General features: G+C 41.4%; 1 long non-coding RNA gene across 1 annotated transcript; it reads left to right on the top strand.

Annotated features, from left to right (window-relative positions):
- Positions 1 to 201: 201 nt before the first annotated feature.
- On the top strand, positions 202 to 10,176 carry LOC139057033 (uncharacterized). Its single transcript, XR_011512533.1, has 5 exons — positions 202 to 584; positions 1,301 to 1,391; positions 4,141 to 4,285; positions 6,141 to 6,302; positions 10,109 to 10,176. It is a non-coding gene; the product is annotated as an uncharacterized lncRNA (long non-coding RNA).
- The last annotated feature ends 1,710 nt before the right edge of the window (positions 10,177 to 11,886 follow it).

Raw genomic sequence — 11,886 nt, 5'->3', positions numbered from 1 at the left:
AAGCGTTCTCCTCTTTTATAATTCAATTAGTTGTCAAGCAATTATATTGCAGTTCCAGTAACTAGAGCACAAATGCGAAAACGAAACCGATTCTGTTCGGTTCTCCGCGCTCAGAGTGCGGCGCCAGGGGGCAGCGCGCGCTGCGCGTCCGTTAGGAGTGGCAGATGCACTGTGCAGTCAGCCGGCATTTTTCGAGTCGTGTCGTAAATGTTGTTAATTCGCCGTAAATATCTCTTGATTTGTACTCAAAAGGGTGGAGCAAGACCCCAAGGAAGAGAGATTGACGCATCGGGAGCGAAGAACAGAAACGATGGATGGTTACGCTGCTTGGGTCTCGGCACGTTCGAATTGGCAAAGTTCCGAATTTGTTGCTGTGTTGTGTACGCTTGTGCGCTCGTTATTTGCCGTCATCGCGTGGAGATATTTGCGCTGGATGTCTTTCACTTCGTGTACAAAACTCTGCACGCTGCGGCATCGAAGAAGTTGTCCTGTGTTTGGGTGCACGTATGCGCTTGGACACGGATAGCCTGCTTGCTCTCAACGGGTGTTCAACAGTCTACGCGCGCTCGTAACTTGCTCATGAGGTAAGCCCATTTTAATCTTATTTGGTTTGCATAACGTAGGTGTTAAAATGATGTGTGGTAAGCCGGTGTCGCGAACAGAAATATTGTTTCAAAAGACCACTTTGCAACGTCTTAGGGCAAAAATGACACATGAATGGGGAAAGGGATCACCCTATCTTTTCAGATCGATTCCAGTCGTAGCGCGATTGGCTCGATCGCAATTTCCGTGAGGTACTTCTAACCTTTTCTTCACTCGCGTTAAAAGCGTAGAATAAAACTGCGTTCAGTTGAGCTCTTGTATTGACGCTTGTATTGGCTTGAATACTGTATCCGATACAAGAACTTCTGTTAAAATACGGAAATAAACGTTCCAGGCAATAGCAGTCGCTCACTACCTGTGATCGTTACTTTCTTGCTTGGGTGCACGTTTTAATTGTGACCAGAAAAAAACGTCTTGCTGCACCGTTTGCGGTGCAGCAAGACGTGTTTCTTCGAATGATGTCTGGGCAGTCAAGGCATTCGTGCCACTAAGCAAGCAGTAAACGGGGTATCAGTGCGAAAAAATTTGGACATACAAGAGAAGCGAATGGTATCATCATAGACTCTTTTATTTGACGAATAATTCAGTTGTATTACTAAAGCGGAGAGTGGATATGCATGAAAGTCAGATTGTATTGATACTCAGCAAAAACAAGGTAACTTATCATTACTAATCAATCCTTTTCTTTTACTGAAAGGCAAGTGGCTGTTGTGCTGGAGCTGAGAAGAGGTCTGCTGTCTGCAATGGGTCCATCTCTCTCAAGTTATTGCAGTATTATAGCTCTCAAGGTGAGTGGATTTTTTTTTCTCATAGCTATTTGCCACCTGAATCATGACCGTTTACTTAGCTGTGTAGGTGATCACTGTTAATGACATTGGAGTGCTGGTGGACCAGCACTCCTTTATGATTGCAACGCATATGACAGAGTGCAGCTGTGGCAGTATGCAAAGGTGTTAATCTATAAGCCAAATTAGGTTCTTTGAGGTAATATGTTAATATATTGATTAAATTGGATTGTGGTCTAGCAGGCAAAAATGCTAAATAAAAAGAAATTTTAATTTGCACTTGGTAAGATGTGCAAGCAATTCAGGCTGTTATACATGAAATGGGACATTTGTAGATGTCTTCTACAGTGCTGCAGTCCTGAATTGCTTCAGAGTTGAGTGATACCACTATAATTTCTCTGTAGAGCATGCAGCACAGTTTAGCCTTGGGGGAGGCTGGCATCAACAGGCGTCTACTTACTGTGAAGTTCAAATGAGGTGTTACTGTTAGGGTGACTATATATAATTTATGGTTTAATTCTAGTCTTGTGTCAGGCAGACATAGTTTACCCACTGGGTAAACAATAGAGATGTAATATCTATGTATACAAGTATTACTCATTCATTTATGCCATTTAGACAATGGCAGAAATGCGTGGGTAATACTTGTGTACATAGACAATACATCACTATTGTTTAACCAAGCGGTGCCCCTGCATGCTAAATTTTACAGGGCTATTATTAAGTAATGTCAGCTTTTGTTGTAACATTAAGGCACCTTTTATATTATTACAGATTACCACCATTGTGCACCATCATAGTGTGATATTTACACTAAATGTATTTGACTTTGCTATAAAACCTTGCACAGCGGTGCATCATGAAATTTTTTTTTATAGTTTCTGGCCTCAGAATGCACTTCACGTTATATTCTTGTTTGCAACAAGACTATAATGCAGGTTTCTCTCCTTATGTTTTGTGGCACTTCAAACTGCAGCGAACTAAACCACTGGGCAGCAATACTGGATACGCTACTGCGTGTGGAGCTGTCTTCAAACACACACAAGGAATACATCATTGCTTTTTTAGCACAAAACAACGGACACAAGAAAGACGACAGAACAAGGCGCTGCTCTCAACTGACATCACTTTATTGCGTCCCTCCTTTGTAGACAGCAGAATCTAGAAGAACATTTGCTGTGAACACCATGTGCAGGAACCACCAACATCTGATCAAAAAAGCACACTCATGCGACAGAATCCAAAAAAAACCATATTGAGCACTTTACAAGGTTAAAGAAAGCACACTAATGCACTGTGACCCCAATGACTGTATGAAGAAAACTTCCGATAACTCTCTGGCGGTGGTATCACGGCTCTTTTTTCAAAATCGTAGCATCACGAAACATTGCGAACCTAAGCGATCCATACCAACAGGCACAGGTTCCCATTTGGCTCAACATTGTAAAATATGGAAGTGCAAAGCCTTGTTTCGTGATACTACGATTTTGAAAACGTGCTGTGATACCACCGCCTGAGAGTTATCGGAAGCTTTCTTCATACAGTCATTGGGGTCACAGTGCATTAGTGTGCCTTCTTTAACCTTGTGCAGTGCTCAATATGGTTTTTTGGATCCCGTCGCATGAGTACGCTCTTGTGATTGGTTGTTGGTGGTCTCTGCACATGGTGCTCACTGCGGATGTTCTTCTAGATTCTACTATTTATAAAGGAGCGACGCAATAAAGTTATGTCAGTTGAGTGTAGCGCCTTGTGGTGGTCGTCTTTCTTGTGTCCATTGTTTTGCGCTTAACAAAGTATTTATGGATTCACACCAACTAGCCCGCCAACACATTGTGTTGCGGGCACTTCTGAAGTACTGTCTGTCCAATAACCTTGGTGGCATGGAAGCGCCGTCCACTTCTATGCGTTGCTTTCTGTTTCATTGTGGCATCACATCACATTATAATCATAATGTGTATGTACTTTTTCCAAGAGACCCATATTCCTATCCTTGTGTTATATTTGCTGTCGCATTATTTATGTGGAAATGACCAGTGCTCCAAGCTCCATTTCATCGCAAAGTAAACTACTGGTACCTAAACAGTTCTGTATATCAGAAAACCAAAGCTGAACTGCCGAACAGTACCAAGCGGCAGCCTTAGTGCAGTGTCAAGTAGTCAGATTTTATTGGTCATGCAGAGGTACACAGGATAGCTCTTTATTACTTGCTGAATAATTAAGCTGTGTGAAAACTAAGTATTTATGTAGCTTCAACCACATGCTATTGGTCATTGCTCCTGCCCTCATCAAATGTAGAAGATTATCACGGCATTTCCTATTCTCTTTTTCCTTAATACAGTGGGATTACTGCATGCGTAAGTAGGAAACGGATCACATAGGCAATCAAAAGCCAACATTGTGTAAACTTGGAACATTGATTGTACAGTTTGATGACCCAGAATAAGTAGAAATACACCATAAATGATTGACAATTAACTTTTACTTGACAGAGGGCTAAAGCATGCAGTAAGCATACTGTATGCTCATACGGTGTCACATCAATTTAAATTTTAGTGTAGCTTTACAGTGTACGCTTCTATTGTTGCATTCTGTCAGAGGAATGGTAATGTTTCGCGTGTATAGCAACTAGACTGTCTATATACAGAAGTAAAAATGTGTGAACTGTATTTTTTAATGATTTGATAGAATGTGTAGCACAATAAAGCCATACAATCAACGCACAGTGATGTGACTTTCTCTGCACATGTTGCAGGTTCAAAAAAAGTATGGTGGAAGCTGTTGCCAAGGTTCCGACCAGAAAAGACAGCCAGTATAAAAGGGTCCACGCCATTGATCTCTACTACAGGGGATGAACAGCACATCGAGCGCCCTCGACTGAAGCCGGCCTTGTCCCGGAAGTAAGTGCTTGACAACTTTGTGGCACCACTTTGTTGCACGGGTGTGTAGCATTTCTTCCCCTAACATGCCTGCCTGATGTGCCATAAACTACCCAAGCAGTGTTTCGAGGTGTCCAGAATTTTTCCATTGTAGTGTCTACAGTGTCGCTAACATAAGTGGCGTGCAATGGAAACACTGGTAAATCAGAAAAAACTTGATGTAAGAGAACACTATCGTATACGGGTTCAGATTGTCATAAAAGTGCTTACCAGACATGCAGAGACCTCCTAAAATGTGAAAAACCACAAAGAAAAGTTTTTTGGCAGCAATATTATCTGATCGCACGCACTAGTTAGTCCACCATATGCCCTGCTTCCAGGACAAGCGACTGCATGACATCGCATTTCCACTGGCTTCACCTGCATCCGGTGCGGTGTGCTGCATCCAGCGAAACATGTTAGAAATCAGTGGTGCACAGTGTTTTCTGTCCCCTTTCTCGACTCCTACTGAACACATGTTAAACTGTTTCCAAAGCAGACAAACAGAGGGAAAGGGTTCTGAACACATTGCATTTTAAAGTGGCTGGTACTGGGTAACGCAAGTACTGTGGCATAGTAGATTTGCACCAGGCAACCTGGGTGCCCAAAAAGGCTGCTGTTTACTTGCAAATGGCCAACATATTGTGAGCATGTTGAAGTTCTTTTTTTATTCTCATCGCTTATTTAGCTAACGGAGACAGCTTTCACAACTGAAGAAGCCTTGGAAGCATGAAACACTTCACAAAACCAGCTTCAATATATCGTGTCTGCATCACAATTTCATGGCTGCATGAGTGAACCCTCTGGTTAACATGTAAGAGAGTTCATGATGTTTGCCATGCATTATCCACTTTATTTACAGGTCAACCCTATCTTGAGATTTAAGCTGATGTTGCGTTTAGAGAAATTATGGCCGAGAGCCAGCTTTTGAGAATACAGATTGAGCTTGACAGATTAAACGCCAGAACAAGTCGTTGAGGATTTCAGATCAAGAATCTTCAAAGGCCAGTTCATTTAGTGGTGTTAATATTCTGCTCGAAGTTGTTGATTGTTACGTTCATATGGTGCCCAAGCATTGCGGTAACAACTTCACTTGGAGTACATAGCAAGGGTGTATTCGATGTAAGCTGCTGGCTTTTTTTCTGTGTTTTCAAAAACTGGTTTCTTGTTCAGTTTAAATTTTCAAATTTTGCATTGTTTATTAGGTTTTGTGTTTTGTTTCCTTTTCCTGCAGCTTCTTAGTTAAACATCTGAATAGTGAACACAACTTGACCTTTTGCTTGATTGCCTAGATTACATGCCCTCGATGCAAAACAATTTCACTTCAAAACTGCTTGTACCATACTGAAAGAATAACTTGAAGCAGCCATAGCCACCAATAACACGCAAGAGATGATTATGAAAATTTTAATATTGTTTTTTGATCTACAGGGTGTCTTAACTATCATGCACCAAGATTTAGAAATATGTAAATGCGATGTAACTAGACAAAATGAAGGTAATGTTTGCCATCGCCTGGAGATACTCTGATTATATTGTGCATTCTGCCTAATTACATAATTCTTAATTAGTTATTAAATATCTCAAATAATTAAATGAAATGTGTCAATGAAAAGTTGTAGAGCAATATGAAAGCCTCCTGATACACTTTTTTGTTACTGTTACTCATTGTGTGCTACATAAAAGTGTTTTTCCAAGGAATAAGCCTGCGAATACACATAAAGTGTCTTGAGTGGCCAGTCATGTCTCAGTTTTGTGGTGCAAAGCCACGAATACAACTTAAATGGGTTCTTTTAAGAAAAAGACTTAGCTCAGCAAATTATCTTTCTTTGTGCAGCCTGTGGAGACAAGGTTTCTTAGACATGGCCGTGGCCCTCAAGGATGATGCCGAGGCCACAGGCAGTTCCTCCAGTGACCGTGAAAAGGTCCCCTGGGGCACAAGTCTGGTTTGGCACCCCCACCTTTCTCCTGCAGCTTTTCTGTCTACTTAGCTAACCAGGTGGGTCAATGATGGCAAAGGGAAAAAAGAATCAACAGCAGCAAACGCAGAACTTGCTCAAGCTCAATGCATTTTTGGTGTGAAGTTTTTCTCTTATCATTTATCAAAAAACGGGTAATAAGTATATGATATGGTCTTCATACGGACACCTCTTTCCCACAGAGAATTAGCAGTAAAAAAAGCAGCTTATGAAGGCTTGAATATTAGCTATGATGATGTGGCATAGATAGGATAATGATTATGAATGTTTCTAATGAAGGCAGTGGTAGTAGAGTGAATAATCAGAGTTTATATATAGATTGAAAGACATTTCATTCCAATGCCAGAATTTTAAATCTTCCCAAATAATTCTTGCATTTTATAGTCTTCATTTTATAGTTCTTGATGCTTGCTTCTTGCTGACATCATTCTTATGCTGCATAATTCACCTGTTATAAATTCCCTATTTCCCCCATTCAAGCAACTTTACATTCATCATAAGAAACCTCGTAGATGAGTTCCAGAAACTTGCTGATGAGATTAGGGGGCGGCGTGTACCCCAGGCTGAGATATGCATTCAAGAGCCTCATATCTTGCAAATGTTAGAAATACTCCTGCTAAGCAAGTTCTTGGTGTCATACAAGGTTATTTGCGAATACGAATTTGCCTAAATTTAGAAAACAGTCAATATAAAACATGTCAAGCGATATCGCTGACGATACACACACATTCCAACTGAACTAAATACAAATAAATATAGCACCAAATGCAGAATCATTGGCATGATGCCATTCTTTCAGTGAAATAAAATCTGTCCTGCATTGTAAATCTGGAATCCTTTATAATCCAGACTACTAAATACTTATGAGGGTTGTAGCGTAAAATATGCATGTATTTATTCCTCGTTTCTTTACTTTAGGACCCGATAATGCTTAAACAGCAGTGAAAGAACTGAGATCACAGTACCTAATACTTTATATTGCTCCAGAAATCCGTTTCTCTGCCGATCGCAGCATTCGACACTAACAAGAAGGCACATAACACTTAGGGTGGTGCTATTCACTTTGATTGTTTGGGAACGAAACCCATAATGTACATGTTATGGCCCTACGTGTCATTACGTTTGAACAACAAAAAGGTAGGGGGTTTGAATTTTGCAAAACTGCATGGAGGTTTTCACTGTGTGCAATTAAAATTAGGAACCTTCCCAGCTCATACTAAATGCATTCTCCAAAGCTTTAGGTTATACAGGTGCACTACTTTACACAGAACACACTCTTTTCCCTCGTCACGGCTCACACTCTTAGGCAGAGTTACACCCTTTGAAGTGCCCCTTCTTCCACACAACGATAATTGTCATCTGCCTTTATGCATTTTCTTTCTTTAACGCTGCGAGCCCTGTGCTTTCCAGTAACGAACGGCATGCGCGTTATCAGCATGATAGCATTCTCGACAACAAAGTAGCGGGCGTGGCGTCTTCAAGAAAGGAAACGCATCAAGGCAAATAACGATTATTGTTGTGTGGCAGAAGGGGCACTCCAAAGGGTGTAACTTTGCCTAAGAGTGCAGGTAGTGATTCAGATTCTTCAAAGGTGTTTCATTGTATGGGATGGCACATCGCGCTTCACTTATTTGCAGAATATTGCATTCCAATTGTGTCATATGAGATAAATCCATTAGAGAGCTTTAGCTTGCCCTAAATTTATTACAGCTGTGTACTGGTAAACTGGCCGCAGCTTGCAGTGCTTGTGGAAAAACAATTGTAACTGCCATATTATATGTAACTGCTAGTGCACAGGCATCGGCAGCAGCAATGGTTAGGGTACACTTGTTTCTTCTATTCTGGGGTATGCATTCTCCACCAGAAAGTAGTTTTTTTCGTCTTCCTCTTCTACCATATTGGAATGTGAAATGGGGTGTAATTTGTAGGATATACTCTTGCATAAACTTCATGAGCATTTATTCTTGTCTGTGCCACAGATCATTGTTGCTACCACTGTAAAAGCAGGGTGCCTGTTTACAGCACCCATAGGGAACAATCTGTGAATCTTTAACGAACAGTAAGGATAATGAATACTCGAATAATTTTTAGTAACTTTCAACAAATTTAGCACTCTTTGCTTTCCACTACGGTGTTTTTCAAACTCTAACATTGGCACAAGGTTTGAGTGCAGGATGTCATTTTGTGTGAAAGAGTACACTTGTGTGCATAACACCTCATCGTCAACATTCTGCTGCACAGAATGTCATTATCTTTCGTATGCATTGGTCACTATCCCACAACCCGGTTGCTCCTCTGTTAGTTGGAATGCAGCATTTATGTAAAGCACATTTGATGTTCTAACAAAAAGCATTGTGCCCTCTTATCCCCTAATTCTCCTCACTTGATGCCTAGTGTTGTAATAGCATGGTTGACACCATGAGAGTCAGTGTGGTGAATAATTGTGTCTGGTGGAGTAGGGGGTGTACGTTAACTTAAGCAACTTTTCCAGACGACTTGAATCAGTATTGCGGAATGCTGTTTTTTTTTTTCAATCACTGTTACCAAGTTTCACTTTGGTTGTGGCAACAAGTATAACGTAGTTCGCTAGCACTCCTGCCAACACATATAATGTGCAGGCATCTGTGTTGAAAAAAAGACCAGCTAATGGTTTGCCAGGAGCTAAGGTCCATTTAGACCATTAAATTTTGAACTTACACCGGTGGAAATAACTGGTGAATGAAAGCACACCCGGGAGAACTGAAGCAAGACTGCGAGTCGGCCTAGTTGGAACAAATTCATCTTGAAACTTATTGTGCGCAACAAACAGGGACGAAGAATAGAAGAAACACAAGGACGAGCGCTTAACATTGTGTTTCTTCTATTCTTCGTCCCTGTTTGTTGCGCACAATAAGTTTCAAGATGAGCAGGAGAACTGACCATAATATTTTCTTTCATTATAACACGGCTGAAGCTTTGAACTGCATTTGAACTGGCTTGTTTAAAAAATGACCCATTTCCTTGTTCAAGTAAGACAAAGGTTCCACAGGAAGACAGAAACTTGAAGCCGTCAACAGCAGCATGAATATAAACAGCACTCGACGTTTTGCAATCTTGCACCTGGTTATATTATCCATCCCATTTTTTTCCACAGGCTGTTCTTTACTGTTTTATGATCATATCCAGTTTAATTTTAATGTCCCTATTTTTTAATATTTGGTTAATATATATTTTCTTCATCGGCTTTCAACAAAATATATATTCATAATGTGCCTTCATTTACCATTTGCAGTGATCTTAACCAGATGCATCTTGATACAAAATTTATTTTCCTTAATTCTTCGTTTTCCTTTTCCAAAAGTACAAACTGTTTATCTTGATACCTATTTTGTCTTCTGGAAAGATTGGTTCTACTGGATTAATGACTGCATACATGTGTACATCGTTTTCTGTTTTGGTCACCCCTACTCTTGGCAAGTACTGACAGCATTGCTCATACCCGCTCCATCACAATCACCACTGCTAAGCACACCCTTCCTTCCTTTATTTTAACACTTTGGCTTCTCTTGACCTATTATATGCACCAGTTACTTCTCCCCCAATGAGGCTAGGGGCCAGTGAGATATGCACAATCCCACAACACAGCCAAGGGAAACATTTGCTACCCTAATGACAAGCACCTATGTCGAAATGTTGGCTACAGCAACATCCCTTGTGCCAACAATGTTGATCTACTTACATGTTTTTCTAACACAGAAGTTACTGCTTTGTCGTGTTCTGTGATTAAACTTTTTTGCCGCTTTCTTTAGGATGGATATTCACGAATACTATTTGTTTCTCCTAACAGCAGCAAGTTTATCCTTGCAAGTGTTTGGAGTCAAGAACAACTTTCACCAGGAATAAGTGCAAGACGAGTGATTGAAGAAAATAAAGTTGCTTCTGTGATCTAAGAACTTGAGGACTGAAATGTTGCACCTTTTTGTATATATGCTATGCAGTGCATTCATATCACAAAGTGCAAAGTGTTTTATCTCTGCAGCCATGTCAGTGTGTTGGCAAGACAATTTTCTCAATGGTGACCTGCTGCTTTGACTATGAGCTGCCTTCATGACATTTGCATTAAAGGAGATGTACTATCGTGGACAAAAGTACCCTGGAAGTGCGAGCGTTGACCAAATTGCATTTCTGCTCAAGACCGCTGAAAACAGTGGGTCACGTATGCACATTCCGAACGCAGATGGTGGCACGGCTGATCCCAGCAAATAGCACACCAATGAAATTCGGTCGACTCTCGCACGTCCTGGGCAGTTTTGTGCCCGATGGCACATTCTTCGAATGGATATGCTCTGCAAGATGAAATACGGGAAGCACCTGTACTTTAACGGATATAGTACAGATTTAGTATACGGAGTCTTTCGTTTTCTGAATACGGCAAGCACCTGTTTTTTAACGGTTATAGCACAGATTCAGCATACGGTGTGTTCCGTTTCCGTTTCTGAATACGAGAAGCACCGTACTTTAACGGTTATAGTACAGATTCAGAATACAGAGTCTTCCGTTTTCTAGATACAGAAGCACTCGTATCTTGTATTACGGTCTCTTTTTTTACAGTTGTCCGTTCTACGGAAATGACCGTTCTTAATTTACGGAAGAGTGTTCGGTCACAAATTACCAGCAAATTTTCTGTAAAGTAAGGCAAATTTTTTTTACAGTGTATGCACTGTTCGCTTCACTTTACTGTGCGCTTGTAGCCTCAGCTTTACGGGGGTATGAATCATTGCATTTTTTTTCCTTGTGGGAGTATGAGCCTTACAATTTTTGCTTGCTTCAACACCATCATCATCAGCCTGGTTACGCCCACTGCAGGACAAAGGTCTCTCCCATACTTCTCCAATAACCCCGGTCATGTACTAATTGTGGCCAAGTCGTCCCTGCAAACTTCTTCATCTGATCCGCGCATCTAACTTTCTGCCACACTCTGCTACGCTTCCTTCCCTTGGAACCGAGTCTGTAACCCTTAATGACCATCGGTTATCTTCCCTCTTCATTACATGTCCTGTCCATGCCCTTTTCTTTTTCATGATATCAACTAAGATGTCATTAACTCACATTTGTTCCCTCACCCAATCTGCTTTTTTCTTATCGCTTAACGTTACACCCATCATTATTCTTTCCATAGGTCGTTGCGTCCGAGGTTCATCGGGATGAGGGAACAACTCCGGTGGCTGAAGGTGCGCCTTGGTCCGTGGCCGCGGCTGTGGTCTCACCTTAGAGCCGCTACCGGAATCGAACAACGATGCAGTTCGCGTGGCCTCCAGCAGTGCCGTCAGCCCTGTTATGCTTAGGAGGTCACGGTCAAGAGTTGAAACAAACACAGAGTGACGTGTAAACAATACTTGCGTCATTATTACGCTTGTTTTGTCTGCTTCTCATTCTGCCATTGCTTGTGCACGAACTAGCATGATCTGCTATGCGTAACCAACTCGCCCTAAATTGGGTGCTCCTGTTACGCTGGAGAGTGCCATGGGAGCTCGCCTCCAACGGGCCTGCCATGTACCTCGTGCCCAGAGCTGGGAGCGTCTTTACCTCCTCCCTCCCTACCTCCACCGGTGTGAGGCGTGGTAG

This window comes from Dermacentor albipictus, chromosome 3 (assembly GCF_038994185.2).
Source record: "Dermacentor albipictus isolate Rhodes 1998 colony chromosome 3, USDA_Dalb.pri_finalv2, whole genome shotgun sequence".
Lineage (NCBI taxonomy): Eukaryota > Metazoa > Arthropoda > Arachnida > Ixodida > Ixodidae > Dermacentor > Dermacentor albipictus.
Note: the sequence above shows the minus strand (reverse complement) of the source record. Positions and strands in the feature narration are given on the sequence as shown.